Here is a 17,665-nt window from a genome sequence, read left to right on the forward strand (position 1 = left end):
CAGTCCAGCCATGGGCATGAGGGTACGATTCCCCCCTGCTAGAGGGGCGATATGGGAAAAGCGGTAGCATTCAGACACCAATTTAAAAGTGCACAAGTTTCACAAAATGGCTACTGCCCGCCACCTACACGACCCTGGCTGGCTGTTGCTGGGGAAAACCCCAGCCTCGCCAGCTGGACAATAGGGCTCCTGTGGCAGGGAGGTGCTAGCATCTCCCCAGACAGGATAATGTGGATTGGAACAGGGTGGGTGCACCAAATGTCCTTTCAGAGTTGCACGTATGCAGCTGCAGAGACCTAATTCTGCATACACCGCTTGGAACCGGTTCAGGGGCATCCTGCCCCTCGCCCAGGCGGGAAACACACAAAGGGGAGAGGGTGTAGCCACCCTTTCCCGCCTCACCACTCATTGGTGGACACTACTCTGGACACTCCCCTAATCTTGGGGATAAAGGTGAATAACGTGGCCCCAGAGCCTCAGATTACTCTTGAACTTTACAGTCTTGACCTTCGACTTACTGCTGCCCAGCTGACGGAAGAAATCTCCCTTGGGATAAAGGAGTTATCCCCCTGCTTGGCAGGCACCTGAAACACCGCAAGTGACCCGGTTGGAACTTCGCTGCTCTCACGAACTTCGACGACTTCCAGAAACCTTGAGGTGGGTTTCCAGCGCATCCCAGAGGCCAGTGAGTGTGCTCAACAAGTTTGGGCACCGTGGACCGCATGGGTGCCGAGATCCCCAATACCCCGAGACACCGGCCACCTCTTGCGTAGCACACGACCCTGACCAGTGGGGAAGTTGTGCTTTGGCCCGTTCCCGAGCCAACCACTCTACAGCAATTGTGCCAAAGACCAGCGCCCCAGCCCCCTCCGTTGGCCCGTGGGTGCCCTTTTACGCACGCCAAATTGCCGCCTCCGGCGGTCCCTTGTCTCTCGACTTGTGGGCCCTAGCGGAGGTCTATCTTTGAAAACTAGAGTTCCCCTGGTTGCTCCAGGCCTGCTCTACAGTCTCCTCGAAGGAGACCTCTCCCAGACCTCGTGGGTCTGCCCTGTAGCAGATTTGTTTATTCTTCGTGGGTTGCGGTTGCCAAGGCTTAGTGGATCCAATCCGGACACTAACACCGCAGCGACCCTCATCCGATGTAGGACAGTCGCCCTCCTGAAGCTGGCCTTCCTTGAAGCCTCCCGGAGCCCGTGGCTGCAGATCCAAGCTACACCACTTCTCACCTGAAGCACCCGACATCGAAGGGCTCCTTGCTTTGAGCCTCCTGGTCACTGTGCCGTGACCCAGACTCTGTCCCCTCTGCTTTCAGGTTCTCCTCTACAATCTTCACATCTTTGATCTTCACGGCATCATCTACGCTTTTGGCTAGCAGCACTTTTGAACATTTTCCTATAGAAAATCAGCCCGAGACCCGACACCAGAATCGACCTATGCACCCGGCTTCCCTGGGGCAGGTAACAGTGGTACCTCGGTACTCTCGTGGTAGTGGGCTCCTCAAAAGCTTAAGTCTAAAGTTTTAACTTTGTACTCCTGCTAGAAGTGACTTTAATCTGTATAATTTAAACCGCGACATTCTCCATAGGCTAACATTGAGATCCCGATAGCAGCTCTTTGCACTGCATGCGTCTCCCATGGGTCCCCTTCCTCATAACTGTGGGTGGATTCTGAAGGGGCAAGCGATCCTGAATGCCCTAGGCATTGCCTGTAGAATTGTCGTTGTTCTTATACCACTTTTTTGATATATGGTTTGGTCCCCCCCTGGGGCCCATTGATTTCTGTGCTATTTATTGTGTTTATAAATGCTTGTTTGAAGTGTAACTTTGCCACTAGTCACATAAAGCGACTGTGGGGTTCTGTCTAGAATAAATACATATATTTTATATATATACCTGTGTGGGCTACTCTTTCATTTGGTTATTCAAGAGGTTATTATGGTAAAACAATAAGCTTAACACTCCTTCAAGACTTAGCCTGAAGGCTGCTCTCCACAGCTACCACTAGGATAGCTTTCTTTAAAGGTTGTCTTAAACCTATCATCAATAAGAGTCGAATTGGACTGGTGCAAGGTGTCCCTATAACTAGGAACAGCATATGCCAGGCCACCTTCTCATATTGGTGTGCAGCGGTTGGATTCAAGTTTGCTATTGTTTTACCAGATAACAAATTGAATTTCTAAAGTGAAAGCCACTTGGTACTAAAGGTACATATAAATTCAAGCTAGAATACAATAAGTTCTACTGAACTTAGAGTTGTGTGTAGAGGGTTTAGCACACCTTGACTACAACTCAAGAGAGGGTTCAGTAGGCCACACTTAGTGTAGGTAGAGACACCACTATCACTACACTAGAAATGTCTTTAGGTTCAGGAGGCCCTAAGGCTCTGGAAGGACCCCAAAGGGTCCCAGTCGACAAGTATGATCATCTCTCCTTTGCTGATCTTAGGGAGATGTGCACCCTTAGGAAACTTAAGACAAACAAAGGTGCCAATACCCAACGTCTCAGGGAAATCCTGCTCATAGCAGACTTTATGCAGACTTTAGGGTCTGGTGGGGTAGACAGGTTGGGTGGGCATCCATCAGAAGAGGACCCTCCAAGAGAGGACTCTGATGAGGACCAGGGAGAGGATAAAGATCCTGACCTGGAAGAAGAAGACCACTCACAACATGGAGATGATGGCCCAAAAGGCACTCTCTCTATCCCTAAAGGGAGAGTGGTGGATCCAAGAAGGAACATATCCCCCTCAGTGGGATCCAACCATTCTGGGAGATCCAAAGGGACCTCTGCCTCTTCTCAGAGAAGAGAATCCTCTCATGAGAGGAAATGCAGACTGATCAAATTTGAGCAGGCTAAGCTACAGCTTAAGAGAGAACAGTTAGCATTGGACAGGGAAGCCCTGGAGCTTCAGAAAGCTTCAAGAAAGTGGGGTCTAGAGACCCCTGGTGGCAGTAATGAAACCCCTAGTGTTAGAGAGAAAGTCCCTGACAATAGGAACCTCCACAAGATTGTGCCCCCCTATAAGACAGGGGATGATATCCACAAATGGATCTCTGCTCTTGAGAGGGCCTGTAAAGTACAAAGGGTCCCAGTAGAGCAGTGGGCAGCAATCCTGTGGCTCTCCTTTGCAGGCAAAGGTAGAGACAAGCTCCTCTCTGTAAGAGAAGAGGATGCTGATGATTACTATATCTTGAGAGATGCTTTAATAGATGGGTTTGGCTTAACCACTGATCAATACAGACTTAAGTTCAGAGATACCCAAAAAGCACAGGATCAAGATTGGGTAGACTTTGTTGATTGTGCTACCAAGGCATTGGAAGGTTGGTTAAATGGCAGTAAAGTTAATGATTATAAAGGATTGTACAATCTCATAATGAGGGAGCAGATTCTTAATAATTGTCATAACCAACTCTTACACCAGCACCTGGTGGACTCTGATCTGACTTCTCCCCAAGAATTGGGAAAGAAGGCAGACAAATGGGTCAGAACCAGGATCAGGCCCAAGAACCAAGGTGGTGACCAGAAGAAAGATTCTACCAAACCCAAAGAGAAAGGTGGGTATAATAAAACAGAAAAGTCCCCTGAAGAGCCCCAAAAACCCAGTGCTGGGGGTGGGTCCCAAAATCCTTCCTCTTCAAAAAAGAAACCAAATTGCCATGTGTGTCAGAAGCCTGGCCACTGGAAAACTGACTCCAGTTGTCCAAAGAATGGCAATAAAGAAAATGTTCCTCCAGTTGCAGCTCCAACACCTCCTGTTGCTACTAGTAGTAATCCCCCAGGTGGTGGGAGTACACCCAAAAACTTAGTTGGGTTTTCTTGGGGAACTCAGGTGGACTCTGGCCTAACCAGGTCCCCTGCACAAGCAACTCTAGTTTGTGATGGTGGCATGGGGTTTGCCAACTTTACCATGAGTCCCAGTATCCTGGGCAGGTACAGACAAGAGCCCATGATCAATGGTCAGAAGGCTGTGGCCTACAAGGACACAGGGGCCAGTGTCACCATGGTGACCAAGAGGCTAGTGCCCCTAGAACAGCTTTTACCTGGGTTTAGCTACCAGGTGACCAATATAGATGGAATCAGGACAGACCATCCCATGGCAGTGGTAAATCTCAGCTGGGGAGGGGTCACTGGCCCAAAGAGAGTGGCAGTGTCCCCAAACTTGCCTGTAGATTGTCTACTGGGGAATGATCTGGAAATCTCAGCCTGGGCTGAGATTGACCACAAGGCCCATTTGAAAATGGTAGGAGTCCCTGAGAGAGTGGATGATACCCTGAGGGCCTCACCTCCACCCCAGGAGAAAATAAAGGGAGTGAAGCCTGAAACTATGGATCACTCCACCCAAACAGAGAGCATAGGGGGTGAGCAACAGTCCTCCCCCCACCAGACTAAAGGTAAGGGTCAAGTTTCTCAGGGAACTGATCCTGCCCCTTGTGAAGCAACTGCCCCAGAAGTGGACAGGCCTGGCCTGGCCACCTCCCTGATGGCAGGGGACCCTTCCAAGGTGGTACCCAGTCTGGAGCAGGTATCCTGCCCCTCTCTACCCTGCCTCAGTCAGCCCAGGGCTGCAGAGGTCAGGGAGGTCAGTGGACCCTTAATGGGCCCCTGTCCAGAGGAACCCCCTCATCAACAGATTAGGGACACCCAGCAGAGTAGTTTCAGCCAGGTGAATATTCCTCTACAAACTGAGGGATCCCCCTTACCCTTAGGTATAGGCGCCCCTCAAATGGGTGTTGTTGAGCACAGGGAAACCTGGGGCATAGTTGCCCCAAACCTTCCGGTACCCTCCACTATTCCAACCAAAGGGATCCAACCCCCAGCTGTAGGCAGCCAGAGGTTGACCCTTAGGGCCAGATATGACACAGTCATGGGCGGAAAGGCTTCCATAGTGGCCAGTGATCTGAGGAGGTTGAGACCAACCCAAATAGGGCCTCACTTCCAGACTCAGACACCCCACCAGCCCACCTCTGACCCAAAAACCAATACAGGTAATTTCCCTAGACTTTGGAGAAACTCTAGAACCCCTTGGGGTAGGATTTCCCAAGTGGACCATGAGACAGGGAGCAACCATGCTAGTGCAGGTTCTTCCTTATATGGCCACTCAGGAAATAAAGGCTTATCTGGACAAGGTTAGCCTTATCTCCTTTCGTTTGGGGGGGGTTATGTAGGAAGGTGGAATCTGACTAATGGTTGCCCCCAACTTTTTGCCTGGTATTTGAGTGTTTTTTGACTAGTCTGGCTGGGATCCTGCTATCCAGGACCCCAGCCTATCTGCTTTCTCCCTAAAACTGATGTGAGTACTCTAGGTACAAACCTAATTGGATGCTGGGCATGCCCTACCAGTCCCTTGTAGATGGTACCCTAGGTACCCAGGGCATGGGCCCCCCAGTAGGCCAACCAGGACTGCAGCACTTATTGTGCCACCCTGGGACAGCCATACAAACTAACACCACCAGACCACTACTGTAGTCTGGGTAAGGTGGTGCTAGCACCCCTTACAGGGATATAGGTACCCTATATCCCACCCTATTACAACACATGTACTCTCATAGGTCACCCCTATAGCAGGCCTTGCTAATCCTACAGGGCAGGGTGCTGAGGTATGTGTGAGGGGGGACCCCTACATGAGTAGGGCTTCTCTGCAACCTTCGTAAAATCGTTACTGGGTTGTTTGTAGTGTAGCCATACCATATACTCTTAACCGCATTATAAGTCTATCGCGATACCGCGATAACTCAAAAATGGCTACACAGAACCATATCGCGTTTGGTGTCAAAGATGTAGGAATCATACCCCCAGTCCAGCCATGGGCATGAGGGTACGATTCCCCCCTGCTAGAGGGGCGATATGGGAAAAGCGGTAGCATTCAGACACCAATTTAAAAGTGCACAAGTTTCACAAAATGGCTACTGCCCGCCACCTACACGACCCTGGCTGGCTGTTGCTGGGGAAAACCCCAGCCTCGCCAGCTGGACAATAGGGCTCCTGTGGCAGGGAGGTGCTAGCATCTCCCCAGACAGGATAATGTGGATTGGAACAGGGTGGGTGCACCAAATGTCCTTTCAGAGTTGCACGTATGCAGCTGCAGAGACCTAATTCTGCATACACCGCTTGGAACCGGTTCAGGGGCATCCTGCCCCTCGCCCAGGCGGGAAACACACAAAGGGGAGAGGGTGTAGCCACCCTTTCCCGCCTCACCACTCATTGGTGGACACTACTCTGGACACTCCCCTAATCTTGGGGATAAAGGTGAATAACGTGGCCCCAGAGCCTCAGATTACTCTTGAACTTTACAGTCTTGACCTTCGACTTGCTGCTGCCCAGCTGACGGAAGAAATCTCCCTTGGGATAAAGGAGTTATCCCCCTGCTTGGCAGGCACCTGAAACACTGCAAGTGACCCGGTTGGAACTTCGCTGCTCTCACGAACTTCGACGACTTCCAGAAACCTTGAGGTGGGTTTCCAGCGCATCCCAGAGGCCGGTGAGTGTGCTCAACGAGTTTGGGCACCGTGGACCGCGTGGGTGCCGAGATCCCCAATACCCCGAGACACCGGCCACCTCTTGCGTAGCACACGACCCTGACCAGTGGGGAAGTTGTGCTTTGGCCCGTTCCCGAGCCAACCACTCTACAGCAATTGTGCCAAAGACCAGCGCCCTAGCCCGCTCCGGTGGCCCGTGGGTGCCCTTTTATGCTCGCCAAATTGACGCCTCCCGCGGTCCCTTGTCTCTCGACTTGTGGGCCCTAGCGGAGGTCTATCTTTGAAAACAAGAGTTCCCCTAGTTGCTCCAGGCCTGCTCTACAGTCTCCTCGAAGGAGACCTCTCACAGACCTCGAGGGTCTGCCCTGTAGTAGATTTGTTTATTCTTCGTGGGTTGCGGTTGCCAAGGCTTAGTGGATCCAATCCGGACACTAACACCGCAGCGACCCTCATCCGACGTGGGACAGTCGCCCTCCTGAAGCTGGCCTTCCTTGAAGCCTCCCGGAGCCCGTGGCTGCAGATCCAAGCTACACCACTTCTCACCTGAAGCACCCGACATCGAAGGGCTCCTTGCTTTGAGCCTCCTGGTCACTGTGCCGTGACCCAGACTCTGTCCCCTCTGCTTTCAGGTTCTCCTCTACAATCTTCACATCTTTGATCTTCACGGCATCATCAACGCTTTTGGCTAGCAGCACTTTTGAACATTTTCCTATAGAAAATCAGCCCGCGACCCGACACCAGAATCGACCTATGCACCCGGCTTCCCTGGGGCAGGTAACAGTGGTACCTCGGTACTCTCGTGGTAGTGGGCTCCTCAAAAGCTTAAGTCTAAAGTTTTAACTTTGTACTCCTGCTAGAAGTGACTTTAATCTGTATAATTTAAACCGCGACATTCTCCATAGGCTAACATTGAGATCCCGATAGCAGCTCTTTGCACTGCACGTGTCTCCCGTGGGTCCCCTTACTCATAACTGTGGGTGGATTCTGAAGGGGCAAGCGATCCTGAATGCCCTAGGCATTGCCTGTAGAATTGTCGTGGTTCTTATACCACTTTTTTGATATATGGTTTGGTCCCCCCCCTGGGGCTAATTGATTTCTGTGCTGTTTATTGTGTTTATAAATGCTTGTTTGAAGTGTAACTTTGCCACTAGTCACATAAAGCGACTGTGGGATTCTGTCTAGAATAAATACATATATTTTATATATATACCTGTGTGGGCTACTCTTTCATTTGGTTATTCAAGAGGTTATTATGGTAAAACAATAAGCTTAACACTCCTTCAAGACTTAGCCTGAAGGCTGCTCTCCACAGCTACCACTAGGATAGCTTTCTTTAAAGGTTGTCTTAAGCCTATCATCAATAAGAGTCGAATTGGACTGGTACAAGGTGTCCTTATAACTAGGAACAGCATATGCCAGGCCAACTTCTCACAGACTCCATCCTCAGATTGTTTTTTTCGGGTTGGGATGTAACTTCTGCGCTCCGGTTCGGCACCATATTCTCCAAACCTTTTCGACGCGCAAACTATCCCGAAGGTATTGTTTTCGATCGCGTGATCTTCGACGCGCACCTCAACTACTCGATTCCAGTTGTCGACCCGGGCCGCTGGGCCTATCGACGCCGTTTGGGCCTACAGCTCATGGAAAGGACTCAGTTTAAAAAATGCCCCCAGTGCGGAGCTAAATTTCCAAACAGTGACCACCACAAGGTCTGTAACCTGTGTCTCTCGCTCGAGCACGACGAGAACAATTGCCAAGCCTGTGCCTCTTTTAGATCTAAAAAGACCATCCGTGATCGCCGGGCCCGACGACACATCATGGCGCAGCAAGCAGCGCCAGTACCGGTGGACATCTTCGATGAAGGCCCCGATGTCCCGGAGGAAGATTCTGAGGACCTGGAAATCGTGTCCGAAGCAGACGACTCAGACGACCACATCGCTCCTTGAGTACAATTGCCCCTACCCCAATTCCACCTGAAAAAAAGAAGGCCCTGGTCAAAACTTCGCCTGCTGGTCCCAGTCGTGAGCGAAAACAAGCTTCAGAAGCCCCGCCCCCGGGCCCGGCTCCGAAGATAAGGGACAAGCCTTCCGGTAGCTCAGGACTGTGCAAACCGTATTTCAGTGTTCCGCAGGTACCATCGGCACCGAAGCCGGGAGTGCAGCCTACTCCCAAAAAGACATCGGCATCGAGCACCTCGACGCCGAAAGAAAAGACACTGGATCCGAAACCAAAACATTAGGAACCAAAAAAGATTTCCGCCCCCACAGCCAAGCCGAAGAACCCCAAACCACCTTCCAAGGCCTCGGAGCAGAAATCCAAACCTCGCTCGGACCCAAACAAATCGACACCGAAAGCGGTTCCCGAAGAGGAAGAACTTTTTCGTCTGGATCCTATCGATCCAAAACAAAAAACTCACCACATAGACCCCAAATCAGGACATCTGACAGCTGTTCCACACAAGAAGAGGAAACTGGACACACTAGGTATTCCTGCAGTGCCTGTAAAAAGAAAAGACTGCGCCACTTCACCTATAAGACCCCCTTCTCCTGTTCTTCCTCCTAACCATGTCTCTCCTCCACATTCTCCTATACTTCCACCAAACTCACCACCACCACACGATGATGATGATTTAGGGGATGGGGGAGGCAACAATGACCCTTTTACTGACCCTGATGACGATACAGATGTACCACAGGACGATTGGGACGATTATGATGACTCAATAGATCCTCCAGACCTCCCTGATCCCCATGCATATCCAACAAAGCCATCTCCCCCAGATGACAATATCGGCTTTGGTCAGCTTGTAAATAGAGCTGCTCTCTACCATGGTGTTCAGATGCATTCTGACCCTGCAGACGAGGACTTTCTTCTAGACACCTTTGAACAGTCACAAAAGACTGTACAAACCCTGCCAATGTTAAAGGTTGTCATTAAACATGGCCCTGACATATTCAAAGACCCTGTTAGGGCTAGAATTCTCAATCCCAGGATTAACAAAAAATATAAACCCGCTCCCAATTATCCCACCTACATCAAGGGTCAACTGCCTTAAGATTCACTAGTAGTAACTAATGCTAGGGAACGTGCAAACTCTCAGACCTCCGGTGATGCGCCATCTCCGAATAAAGAATCTAACTTGTTAGATGCGTCAGGCAAGAGATTTGCTGCCCAAGCAGCTAATCATTGGCGGATAGCCAACACACAGGCATTACTGGCTAGGTATGATAGGGCTCACTATGACCAACTGGGGAGCCCTCTCATCTGCACTCGCAGCTTTGCTTCTCCTGCCACCACCGTTGTTGTGTACGCCACCGGCGGGCATTTTCTGGGGGAGGCCGCTGAAGGACTGCAAGCCCCAGCAGCCCCAACTGCGCATATGCCACCAACGCCACCAGGAAGGCACTTAAAACTTTCTCAGGGCTCCCGCAGCGCGGGAGTCCTCTCACCTGCACTCACAGCTTTGCTTCTCCTGCCGCCACTGTTGTTGTGTACGCCACCGGATCCATCGGTGGACATTTTCTGGGGGAGGCCGCTGAAAGACTGCAAGCCCCAGTGGTGCGTACGCCGCCAATGCCAACGCCACCAGGAAGGCGCTTAAAACGCTCTCACGGCTCCCGCAGTGTCCAAGGGCGGGCCCGTCTGCAACCGAACGAGGCCGGGCAGGGTGACAGACTCTTGACCTGTACCGTGAAGATCAGAAAAAAACGGTAAGGACTGGTTTTAATTTACTTCGGCTACAAATTTCAGAGTATCCCAAACCAACATGGGAAAAAGAAAGTTGATTTTAAGTAAAGCGAAGCCCGGGGGAAAAATGAACCTATTACAAAGAGTGCCATGGGCCTTATTAGTACTGAAATTGTCCAAGTGGAGGAGCAATTAGCGGCCACTAAATCTGCATTAAACGCTGCTCAAAGGGATGTGATCCTAGCTACGGGAGACCAGGCTCGCGGAATAGCAACAACCGTAGAGCCTGTACCACACGGTCAAAATAAGAATAGGAACAGTAATTCCCATAACGTTCTAGGAGCAGCCTGTCCCACTTTAATGGGGCCATGTGTCTCGTTACAACCGCTCGAAATATCCACGACTTCAGACACCTCCGATTTGTCATCACCCCCACCAAAAAAGAGCAAACAGCAATCTTTGGCTCCTGAAAATAGCTCCCAAAACTCAAATCGACCAGCTAAGCAAAAAAAGGGCAAAAATAAAAAATCAGTTGGAAAAGGAACAGGCTCTGCAGATCCACCATGTCACATTCAAGGCATGGACACCCTGTTCAAAAAATTACATGGGAAAATAGACAATATTGACAGGCGTATCAGAAACGAAATTAAACAAATACAAAAGGATATTGCCCATCTAATGGGGCTGGTCACAACTTTACTCTCATCAAACCCGATTCAGAAGCTTTTGCCCAGTAGTAATCCGTCTATGAAAGTACCAACTGTTCAAAATTCTGACAACGGAGTCAAAAGAGACATAAGCAACTCGAAACTGAGGAACTACCCAGAGGTGCCTCCCAGCACTAGTGCTACAAAAGATGGGGTTAATACTACACAAAACTTTTAAAAGAAGCCTAATTCAGTAATGGCAGATGCAACATGGCCCAAGAGGCATCATGAGGCACCCCTCAACCTACCTCCCCAGGCTACCCCTTATGTTGTTGTTTTAAAAAACGTTCCTAAATTGATGTTCAACACTTCAGAATCTTGGGGGTCATTGAAGAATCGAGTTGTGCATTGGTTTTCAACAAATACCCGTTGTAGCTTAAGTATTCTCACTCAGGAAATAATTGTGCTGAGAAGAGTGAGTTGGGTGGGCAATACACTGAAAGCATGTGGAGGTCACTGCATTGTTGTGAACTTTCGTACCCCTGAAGTGGTAGGTTCCATTTTAGAAGAATTATCAGTAAAAGACATATGGCCATCTGTCTGCCCGAATGAGGGCATTACTGCAGTCCCCTTGGCTATTTTTATAGACCAAGAATGGAGTCTCCCCTTCCAAGAAGTAGATCCATCCCTAGCATTGCAACACATATGCTATTGACCACTACGAATAGATTTGCCCCGCTGGGAAGTTGCTGCAAGGTCGATTGACTGAATGAGGAAGCTGTGCAACCTATTGAAAGTATAAACGCTATCCCCTCAAATAATATTGTTGGGACTAATCTATTTGGTAGTATGCTACATGGTTCACTAAAATGTATGTCTTGGAACATTGCTGGGGTTAAAAACAAGCTACATGAAACAGATTGGCTTAGTAGTATTCAAGATTGCACTTTTTTTTGCAAATCTGTTTTTATTGTTTTTTGTTGTTGTTTTTGGTAAAAGAATACACGTTTCGGCAGCATACATTACACACAGAAGTTCATGAGCATATGCAGATTGTTAATCCGTGCCTGGCCTGTAGTCAATTTAATATAACCTGCATTCGAATTATGTGCCAACCACCACCCGCCCAGGAGCCGGCTGCATTTTCCTTATCAGTTCTGGTGTTGTCTCTTAAGGAGGGGCAGTAGCCACCGTATACCAGCCACTTAGCCGTACATGCAAACCTATGTCGCCCACGCAACTTAGGTGTTAGAAACAGATGAGTTACCTACAATTCAAAAGAAGAACTCATAACAGTGGCAGCGTGAACAGTTGTACACATAGATTGTTCCCCCCCCCCCTTTCTACCCCTGACCCCCCCCCCCCCCCCACCCCCGGGATCACCCCCTAAGCCCCACGGTTGCAACCATCCCCATGTGTTCGCAGACGCCCCGTCTTTAGGCCAGAGGCAGTAGGGGCTATGCTATCCCGTCAGCGAGGCAGCCGGTACTACGCCGTCACTCGCGCAGGCACTTCCAACCACCCCCGTGTGGTATTCAAGATTGCACTTTGATCCTATTACAAGAAACTTGGCTCACTGAATGTTTCTTTATAAATGGTTTTTAAAACTATTTTTACAGAAGCAACCCCATCAAGGGCAGGGAGAGCCAGTGGAGGCCTTGCAGTATTATCTGTGGTGAGCTCCCGATTGATTTTAAAGAAGTTTTATACAAAATTACAGTTTTTATATTTCTCCGTGAAAGGGAAGCCGCATTCCATTGTGGTGATTAACTTCTATAATAACATTTTTGATATAACCAAACACGGGGTAATTGTCAAAATGGAAGAGGAGTTGGACGCTTGCCTGAAGGGGGTAGGGGGAGACGATATACTGATCTGGGCAGGGGATTTTAATTGTGAGATATGTAACCTCTCAAAAGCGGACCGATGTGGCCATGGAGACACCCACCATGACTGCATTTCCCACTTCCCTCACAACTCTTATGGTGAGGCAATCAATCATGTTATGTACAAACACAACTTGGAAATAGCTGAGTTAGTTGAACATGGGGGGGAATATGTGAATAAATCTTATGAAGGGGCTAGGTCCTAGTCATGTATCGACCATATTTTGGTATCAAGGAATTGTAGGCCCTTCGTGGAAAAGTGTTACATACAGGCCAGTTTATATAGTGATCATCATCCCCTGCTCTTAATGCTGACCCCAAACTTCTACTATACAGAGAAGGTGTTTGTCTCAAGGTGAAAATGGGATCTCTATTAAGTGGTCAGGTGTTAATCCGACAACCTTTATGAACAACATAGTCCAAAATAACAACCTCTCTATTGATATATGCTTGAACAAATCATCCACTAATATAGAGAAAGTAACTGCTTTCCAAAATATTGTTGCCGACATTTCAAACCATTTGAAATATAGGAATCAGAAATACAAGGACCATCATCCTAGATGGTTCAACAAGCGGTGCTCCAAATTAAATAAAGATCTGAAGGAGGCATTGAAAGTAAGACCTAGAAATGCTGACAGCGTTTGTACCCTTAGGAAAACGTTACAAAGAAGCATTAAAATCAAGAAAACTAGAGATTAGGGAGGCTGCCTGGGATAGCGTGATTCAAGCGGGAGAGACTAAGGACTCTGCTCTATTCTGGAAAAAAATAGATCAACCACTATTTAAAGACATAACATCCACTAAGGTTGAAACGATAGTGAGTCCAGAAGACTGGTTGTCCCATTTTGAGAAAATTTGTAACCCCTCACATAAGAACATTGAGATAGACTATAACTGTAAAATTATATCCTTAAGTGTAGAAAAGATAGATCCCATCAGCATTGTAGAGACTAAAACTGCCTTAAAGAATAGTGCTAGCGGCAAAGCAGCAGGCCCTGACGGCGTACCCATTGATATTTTTAGGCATACCGGTGATTTCTGGTCCCCAATTTTAGTTAACTTTTTAATGCTATTATTAGTGGGTCACTGCCTATAACCTAGGCTGAAAGTATGATCGTCCCTATTTTTAAAAAAGGCACTAAAGGAAGCGCTAAATGCTGCCGACCAATATCCCTTCTCGATTCTACGTCTAAACTACTGGGTAGAATTATGCTGAACAGACTGGAATGTTGGGTAGAGGAGAAAAATATTCTAACAGCAGCCCAGTTTGGTTTTGTGAAGGGGTATTAGTATGGTTGAGCAATGCGTCAACCTTGAAATGCTAATAGGGAAATACACGATAGATAAGGAAGGCCAGCTCCACTTATGTTTTGTTGACCACACCAGCGCTTTTGATTTAGTGAATCACGCAAAGCTCTGGCAAATGCTGGAGGGGATGGGCACCCCATATGATATTATATGCCTCTTATCCCAGATATATGCCTACCTAACTTCAGGGATACGCTATGGCCCTAACAGGTAATGTACCTCACAATTTAAAGTTACCCGTGGAATTAGACAAGGCTGCATCCTTGCGCCTCTTTTATTTTCTCTTTACATTAATGGTATCGACTCTTCATTACAAAGTTTAAGGGCAGATGCCCCTGTCGTTGGCAAACGTATAACCCCTGTTTTACTTTATGGAGATGATGCAGTCCTAATTTCAAGGACTGCAAATGGCCTACAAAGCCTGATAGATAATTTTTCAGATGTTATGACTGCAAAAGATCTAAAAATCAACCAGAGTAAAACACTAGTTATGTCTTGCGGGAAAAGTAAAACTATGATTAGAAGACATTACGTTGATGGAGTACCCATCGAACGGACTACTATTTTTTCATATCTGGGGCTTCCCTTTAACAGTATTGGATCATGGAATGCACATATTAACCTATGTAAATTCAAATTTATAAGATCGAGTGAGGCAATTTTTAGATTCTCTCAAAAAATAGTCAGTAAGCCAGTGCGCGAAATCCTTAAGCTATATGGCAGTAAATGTATAACCGGGGCCATTTACGGTGGAGCATTATGGGGTAGGACATGCATTACTGCACTATAAACCCTCAAAAATAAATTTCTAAGGAGGGTATTATCAGTACCAAACTCAACAGCCACCTTCATTGCTCATAAGGAACTAAACACTAAAATATTGGCGACTTGATTAGTATGGCTGCGCTTACACTGTGGTTCAGAATATGGTCCAAAGATGAGACGCAATTTACTAAAGATATAATAAAGGACTGCCTTACACTAGATCAATATAGGAAGATACCATGGTTAAAGTACATTTTTAGCCTTTTATCGGAGTGCAATGTGACAGTTGATCCCCGCGACCCCAATACTATCCTGAATTATACCAAAGGGGAATTAAAAAAGAGATTATTGGTATCCAGAGAATCTGTAAGAGAGTTGGAAGCAAGGAAAAAATCACTTGTTAGTTCTTACTGTGAACTTCCGATTTTAGCAGGCATTTAGCTATATCTAACAGGAATAAGAAATCCACAACATAGATTTTTTCTAACTAGGCTAAGGTTGAGCACTCTGCACTTTCAGGTCGCTTTCCCCAAGATGGGCAAGTGGAGTGCCAACCTACCCAAATGCCCGTGTGACGGCAAAACGCTCCAGTCCACCTTGCACTTTTTACTTTTTTGTAAATGTTATAGGGACATCAGAAATGCAATCTTACAGCCTTTTTTTAATGTAAAACAGATTGTTTACATATAAATCTGCTTTTTATCGTATATGCTATTTGGAAAGTGTAACAACATGTAATACTGTTATTCTCTTTGTACAATTGGCCATAAAGAGAAGAAAGGCCCTTTCATATCTGGAACTGTTGAATTATGAAAATGAATAGCTATTCATCATGATAAAATTGTTTGCATTCTCCGATTATTTTTACCTTTGGATAGTTCTGTGATGCCAAATAATATTAATTATCTTGTCTTGTGTGGTAAATAAAATTCCTTTACCGGGACTGAATTTGATACAGAAACATTATAAAATAGCTCAGTAAAATGAGAGGCAGAATCCGTGATATTAGAGTTTCGGAATGGGCTTTATTCCAGTAATCGATTATAATCGGTTGCTCCAAGTTCCATCACCACGGGGGTTCAGGAAGTGAAGTACATACTTTATTGACAAGAAATGACTTTTATAGTACATACATGACAATGAAGTAAATGCAGTAGGCGTAACAATTGATAAGGAAAATGACGAGTTGTTCTGCGTAACCAGAAATGGGTGTAATAAAGAGTAAAAAGGAACATAATTGGTTATGATGTCATATATAGGTGGATCTATAAGATAATACTTGGCATAGATGCGCGCGCAGCAGTATGACGTGTAATTGACGTGTAACTAGGGGGTGAAGGGGACTTGACATTTAGCTCTACATGTGGAGACAAAAAGTCTGGGGGGTCAAGTCAACCTAATCCCAAATCATATCTAACATCCTATGTTTAAAGAACTATGTTATCCAAGAAAGAAGGACTCTCGGACAGAATCTATTCTATACTGACTGTGCGTGCGTGTACAAGCGTCTAAGTGTCTACACTGAATGCGAGGGGGTAGGAATATTCCATGGTGACAGGGCTATGAATTACTTGCATAAGGGCAGAGAAGTCGGGCCTTTTGCTCGGTAACTGGAAGAATGTTTACTTAAACTACTAGGCAGGAATGCATCGGCTGAGGGGGAAGCAGATAATTCGAAGGTGAAATACAGTTCTTGGCAGAGAATAGGCTGATGTCAGGCTTCGTGAGCCGCGCAGAGAATGAGACAAAGTTCATGGTCACAGATGCAGGCTCAGACTGGAGCTTTCAGAGGCAGAAAGCAAGAAGAGTTTTGATGACAGAATCAGGGCCTACTTGCCTGGACTGTAAAATGGCATAAGTGAACCATATAAAGCTGGTGGCCTTTCATATTTAGGAATGGAATATCCGGCCTATTCATGGCGGATCTGACAGAGGACATGTTGACGTTGGACGCACATGTATTTGCGTCTTCATAACTGGAACTGGAGGGAACATACATGTACTTGTGATATGCACATAGAACTGTTGGGGTCCAAGATAGGGGACATAACTGACCAGAAAAATCCATATTTCCACATTCCCTCCTTGTCCCCTACTTGCCCTTCAAGAGATATCAATCTTCATTAATCCATTGATCTGTTCATATAGCATCATTTGTTCTTCTTTCTTCTTCCGTGACGAATGAAATCTTGGTGGTGGAATACACGATGTGGCACACAGACCACAGATCGCTGGTCCACATTGTAGACATAGACAGCAACTGAATAGTATGAGAAAGCCAATACCTAGGAAGGATAAAACTCTCCATCCCCAGGCTGATATCACACTCCAAAACCAACTGGACCAAGTCCAAGTGCCTGGGTTCTGGTGTATCTGGCTTACAATCTTATGAAGGCGAGTGATGGCTTTATATACAGATGGCGAATTTTCTGGTATGAATACGCAGCAGCTTGATCCGATGACCCTACAAGCTCCGCCCCTATCAGCCAGGATGACGTCAAGGACAAGACGATTTTGAAGCACAACAATCCGCATAGCAGACTGCTCTTCTGTTAAATTGCCTAAGGCGGAAATAGTCTCATTCACTACTGCTTCAAGGGTTCTAGTTAATCTACGTATCAGCTTACTATTAGTAACGGTACCTATGTAGGGAAAGATGCCTTTATTAAAATCTACATACTTGTCCCATGCCGTCTCAGTGTAATCGACAATGGGGAGATCTCTCCGCTCTCTGTTGTGTACTAAATGAATATTTCTGTAATAATCAGGAGGAGCTAGGAAAACAGGTGGCAAAAGGAATGCAATGTAGCAGGTACCATCCCAATCTAGAGGTAAACGCATATATGCAGTCTGACCACATACAAAGTAGGAATGACGAGAAGCTCTAAATAAAGATT

General features: G+C 47.0%; 1 protein-coding gene across 1 annotated transcript in view; it reads left to right on the forward strand.

Moving 5' to 3' along the window:
* Nucleotides 1-17,665, forward strand: part of IDUA (alpha-L-iduronidase) — a 1,533,398-nt gene that overhangs the window by 946,597 nt on the left and 569,136 nt on the right. The gene's annotated exons all lie outside the window — the stretch shown is intronic.

This window comes from Triturus cristatus, chromosome 2_2, assembly GCF_964204655.1.
Source record: "Triturus cristatus chromosome 2_2, aTriCri1.1, whole genome shotgun sequence".
In the NCBI taxonomy this organism is placed as follows: domain Eukaryota; kingdom Metazoa; phylum Chordata; class Amphibia; order Caudata; family Salamandridae; genus Triturus; species Triturus cristatus.